Genomic DNA, 5,748 nt, shown 5'->3' on the forward strand with positions numbered 1-5,748 from the left:
GCGCTTGGTGCTGTCCCCGGTAGACTGTCGGTGCGGTCCTCTGGATCGCGGCGGGGTGGTGGGGTACGGGTGGATGGGGAAGGCGGGTTGTGTCCCTCAGAGAGCGGTTTGCCCTGAGGTTTTTGTTTCTTCGTTCTCAGCTCGCCCAGCGCTCTGAGCAGATGAGTGGTTTCTTCCAGAAAGGGAGAAATCGGTACTGAGATATAAAAAAAATCTTGGCCGGGGCCCACCGTCCCTCAGAGGCGAGCGGGGAGCGGCCGCGTGGCTTCTGTACTCACGTAGGGGCTTATTAAAGGTACACAGAGCATCTCTGAGGGGGACTTCAGCATCTGATCCATGTCAGACTAATGAAGGATGAAAGCTGTGAAGTAACTGGAGAGGTGACTTTGTAGTAGGACCATCCCACAGGTGATGTGACCTGGAGTGGGACTGTCACTTGTCTTGTGGCCCAGGACAGGGTGTAACCTCTGCCCCGGGGGGTGCACGGGGCCGTGATGGCCCCTTCGCCGAACAACGGGGAGCTTGGGAGAGCGGTGGTGTTTGTCGTGCCCGCACCCCGCTGAGCCGAGCAGAGGACTGACCAGTACTGAGGACCCCAGATCATTTCCCTCGGTATAGTCTAAATAAAACCGATGCACGGAAAAACGCCTCCCGCGGCGAGAAACCAAAATTGAGAGACAGCAGGAGAGGAAGGCCATCGCCTACAGCATCAATACTCCTGTGGGCTGAGGAGATGGAGGACTAACAAGATTTAAATACTATATCAAGCTTAAGTTTTCTCCTCTTTTAAAATCACATTTGCTATGAGACAAATGTACAGTAATACAAGATCCCATAGTCACTGCACATATTTGGTTTCCTCCATAATTGTAAAGCAGAAAATGTTGATGACTCAACAAGTCTTTGTTTTAAAAAAGCTACACCAAACCCCAGGAAAACATGCTTTTTGGCAGCATAATAATTAATATTTTTTGTTTGCTTGCTTTGCTTTTTATTTTTGTTTTTGGTTTGTTTTGCTTTTTATTGTTAGGAGCTATGCTTTGACTGTGACCTTGTAACATCGCACCCGTAAATAGAAGTAGGTTTAGATTCAGGGGAAACACATTTTTTCCGATGGTGGAAGAAGTAGGCCAGCCACGCCGGCTGTCTCCAGAGGTGGGGAAAGCGCTGGCAGCTGTGGTAAGAGATGTCACATCAAAACCCGCTAATTTGTTGCTTGTGAGTTTACCATCACTGATTAGAGTTATCTTTTTGCTAAGCCCACGATGGAGGCAAATGCTAATTATTTCCAAATTTTGAGTTACTGCTGCTTCCTCAGGTAGTTTTCCCTGCAGCCCCATGGTGGATTAAGCAGCTTCCCATCTTCATCTGAGCTTAAGTGAAATGTAGCTTAATTGAAAGGAGGAAACATTTTGAATGCATGTCGGTGACGTGGGAGCTTACATCCCGTTTCCAAAAGCCCTTAGGTACTTTGGGGCCTAAATCACTTGAGCATTTTGAAAATTTTGCCCGAGCTTTAAGGAACTGAGACAGAAATTCCACCCATTCTTTTTCCAGGTTCTCAGATTTTCCAGTGAGTCTCTCTAAAGCCTTGATTGTGGTAACACTTGTATATGCATTTCCATTTAGTTATGAATACACCAATGTAGTCTTTGGAAAAAATGTCCTAAGAGCTCCCCATGCACCGTAGGCTTCAAGAATCAGGGTCTGTAGATAACGTGTCCGACACTGAAGTATGCTGATACCAACTGCTGATCATGTGCAAGCACTAATGGATACCAACATGCATCGTTTCAGCCACTTAGAATAAACGAACTTTGCACCGGGAGGGTGTCCTTGCCAAAGGTGGGGGTGGAAGGCAGTGCTCCAGTAGAGCTGGCTTTGAAAAACACGCTCAAGAACATCAGAGAGGGATCCCAGATGGACAGAACCGACCAGGCGGGCAGCATCAGTTCCCTCTGCAGCAGCCAACGTAGCTGGGCACAGGACAGCTCTCCTGAGTGGTGGTGGAACGTGTGGTGTTTGTACTCGTCCAGCACACATGGGTCTTGCTAAGTCTTTGGGGTCCTTGGGGGAAGGCAGGCAGTGCACGTATGTGCACGCATGCCCCAGACCTCCCTCCATCCTGGAGAAGGTACCTTCTGCTGCTGCTTTAAACCAAGGTGTTCTCCTTCGCAGACACATCTCCTGCCTGTGACAGCCGCTCAGCAGAGCAGGTGTGTCCGTGGCATACCTTGAACATGCCCCCAGGAGCGCAGTGTGCTCAGGCAAAACAAGTGCTATATTCACAACGCAGTGTGGTCACCGTAGTCATCATCCTTCTGTGGTCCTTTTCTGGAGAAGCCACCTGCTGCCTTCTCTTGCTTTTCTTCTAGCTCATTCCAGGTCAGTAACACTCCCTCTTCTTCCTCCCTCCCTGTTGGTCTCTTCACCTGCTTGTAGGAGAGAAGAAAAATGGAGAGAAATGTAAAATGAATGGCCAGAGCGGCACATACACAGCAAGACATTAGCAGCGTGGTGTCCCTCAACAGAAGGGACCGGGCGAATTCGCCTCCCAGGGCTGACCAGCAAGAGCCCTGTGCTCCCCGGGTAAAGAGAGCTGGCTCTGCTCTCTGGGATGTCGGACCACAGGCACATTCCTGCCGGACACAGGCCAACAGCCAGGGGCAGGACGGGGAAGGCAGAGTGCTGTGTGGTCCCAGCTTCTCAGGTCAGTGAGTTGACTTTCGGTGGAGAGCATCTCTCTCCCACTCATCTGGATCCACGAACAGGGCCATCTGGTCAGCCAGCGGCGTTTGCCCCGTCTCTCCCAGGAGCTTCCCAGGAGCTGCTGGGAAAGGCAGACGAGGCAGAGCATGGCCCTGCACCAGCTTTGTTGACTTTCCTGGGCAGAACGCCCTGTTTTCACTGCTGTCCATGTTCAGGGCTGGCTCAGAGCTACCTCCGTGCACTGTGTGCCATGCCCGTGCTCCAGGGGAGGAAGGCAAGAGATCAGCAGGAGCTGGGCTGACCCTATGCCGCCAGTTGTGTCTTCCCTCCAGCCCACACTGCCTCCCGGGCCATCTTCTCCCCCTGTATGGTCCTGTGCATCCTCTGAGTCACCGGGAGAGGCAAAATCAGAAAGGCGAGGGAGTGCTGATCTTGGAGACCCTTCTAACAGGCACCCTAGTGTGGGAATAGCCAATCCAAATATTTTCATGCGCACGCAGCGCAATTCCTCTGCGTCTTTCCTGGAAAGAAATAAAGAGGTTTTAAACAATTGGAGCCTGCCAGCTCCCTGCGGCGACTGCTGAAGTCAGGTCGCACCGTCTCCAAAGCCCTCGAGCTCCCAGCAGAACGGCACAATGCTGCCTGGAGAAGAGCAGAAGAGATTTTCCCTGGCTCAGTTCAGGCAGGAGCACCTCCTGCCATGGTGTCTGGCCGCAGGGTGTTATTAGATCTACCTGAGAAGCTTCCACCATCTGGGCTTTCGGCTGCTTCCTCACGCTTCGGGGAGGGGAAGTCTCAGAAATGGGTGAGTCACTGTGAGATAGTCCTTAACTTGCTAAGAGCAGCAAGCAAAGTAAGACCCCAAAAGAAGGCAAGAGAAGCCATGTAGGACTTCAGCACAGCACCTGTAGTTGTTGTAAACCATCCCTTTATGTCACTTAAGAACTGTGAGGTGATAAGCAGGGAAAATAACCTTCTTATTCAGAGTCACATCAGCCAGATAAAGTCCTGTGTGCTATGTCAGCATCAGCACTGCTCTAGCAAAACCCCATCTTGCTTCAGGTCTGTGTTCTCCACGGTCTTACAGCGAAACCTCCGGGCTTCCCAGACTTTCAGATTCCCATTTTATGATATCTTATTCCAGGGCAGATCCTTCTCAGGCTCTCATTACTCTAATCGACACAGCAGGCACAGGCAGCAAGGTCGTTTAGCAGAAGAGCATATAAGTGGTAACTGCAAAGGGGGGCCCCTTGCCTTCGGAGGCAAAGTTGGGAGAGGAGAGTTTGGGGCTACCTGTGGCAGAACCTCTTGGTAACTGGTTTTCAAAGTACATAGTTTTGATGAAAAGAGCAAGCCAAAAGTTTGTTTTCCAGTTCCATATCGTAGGCGGGTGATTTTTCTGCTCAGCATTAATGTTGCCCGTTTAACCTTGGGAAGGAGAATTGCTCCTGCAAAGTGACCACAGGCTGATGTATTTCTGTAGGAAAACTGTAGCCAAAATGTCTGAGCTCATGTGGGAAAAAAAGACTATTTTGCCCCGGTTGGAAATTCTGGTAGGCCTTTCTCCTCCGCTTTCCCCTGTTTTGAAAGATGTTTTTGAATTTTGGTCACGGTGAGGAACATCCTGTGGTCAGGGACATGCCTTTGGCTTCACCCTTGGCTTCCAAAAAACAACATCCTCAATATTTATCAATGTTTAAACCGGAGGGTGTACGGAGTGGGGAGGGTCAGTGCCTGTCAGCCCCTGTTTTCATTAGCGGTGATGGAGTTGGGAGGCATGTACCCATTTGTAGGTGACACTGAGCTGGGAGGGACTGGAAATATTTCAGAGGAGGAGAAACTAAGAATTAAAGACGGTGACAGACTGGAGAGAGCTGGTCTGTAAAAACAGGGCACGTGTTGTGTCCTGTGTGATAGGACAGACTGACCGTGTGGACACCAGGTGAGCGACCGGCCAGGCAGCGGCTGTGGGGAGCCAGAGGATGGGGTGATGGGCACCGCGGCCCATGAGTCAACAGCGTCACGCAGTTGTGCAAAAGCAAATAGTGTGCTAGGGTGAAGAAAGAGAAGTGGCACATTGGGGAAGCGGCATCTCTGCTCCGGCCGGTGCATTTTAGGGGCTTGATTGGAAAATGCAGTTCTGGGCACCCTCCAAGAAAAATGAGAGCAAAGGAAGAGAGGCTGAGTTGCCGGACATGGGGCAAATAGCGGCTCTGAGGAAAGAGTTGGGTTTCACTCGTGCAGGAAAATCTGAAGGGAGACGTGAAACCCATTCTCCAAATGCAGAATGTGTGTGCAGAGAAGGAGAGAGAAAACCGTTTGCCGTGTCCTTTGGGGGTAAGAGAGGATGCGGTGAGGTTAATTGGATGGAGAGATAGAGGGGAGAAAGCGGGGCTCTGCAGGAGCTCACGAAAGTGGTTTTAACAGATAAACACCTGATAAATGAGATAATCAGATAAACACCTGCCCTGGGGCAAGGGGAGGGATGAGGACCTGTGAATGCATAGTGCAGTGGGGTGGAGAGTGGTGGCAGGGTGACCCTGGCAGTTCATGGCAGGTTTGGGGTCACAGCAACCCCAGGAGCCCACGGCAGGTTTGGGGTCCCAGCAGTCCCACAGGTCCCACAGCAGGTCTGGGGTCACAGCAACCCTGCAGGTCCCACAGAAGGTCCGTACCCACCATATCACAGGCGACAGCCTCAGCACCCAGCGATGCCCACTCAGGGCAGGACCGTCTCCCCCAGGGCAGGTCCCTGTCCCACCTCCCCATCCCGGGGGTACGGGCGCAGGGTGAGCAGCACCCCCCTGTTCCCCATCAGTGCTCCCTGTACCGTGTGCCCCATAGGTGAAGGGGCAGAAGGATGGTGGTGGTGGGGGGGAACCTGGCTCCCCGCGTTTCTTCATTCTCCTGGCCTGGCTGGTGTCCCGGGTAGGTTTGCAACATGGCTTTTCTGGCTGAAGTAACACCGACGGGTGATTTATTCCCTGTGCCAGTTCCTGGTTTGCGCCACTGGGGAGTTAACTCTGCTTTGGAAGGAGA

This window comes from Charadrius vociferus, unplaced genomic scaffold (assembly GCF_000708025.1).
Source record: "Charadrius vociferus isolate BGI_N301 unplaced genomic scaffold, ASM70802v2 scaffold385, whole genome shotgun sequence".
In the NCBI taxonomy this organism is placed as follows: Eukaryota; Metazoa; Chordata; class Aves; order Charadriiformes; family Charadriidae; genus Charadrius; species Charadrius vociferus.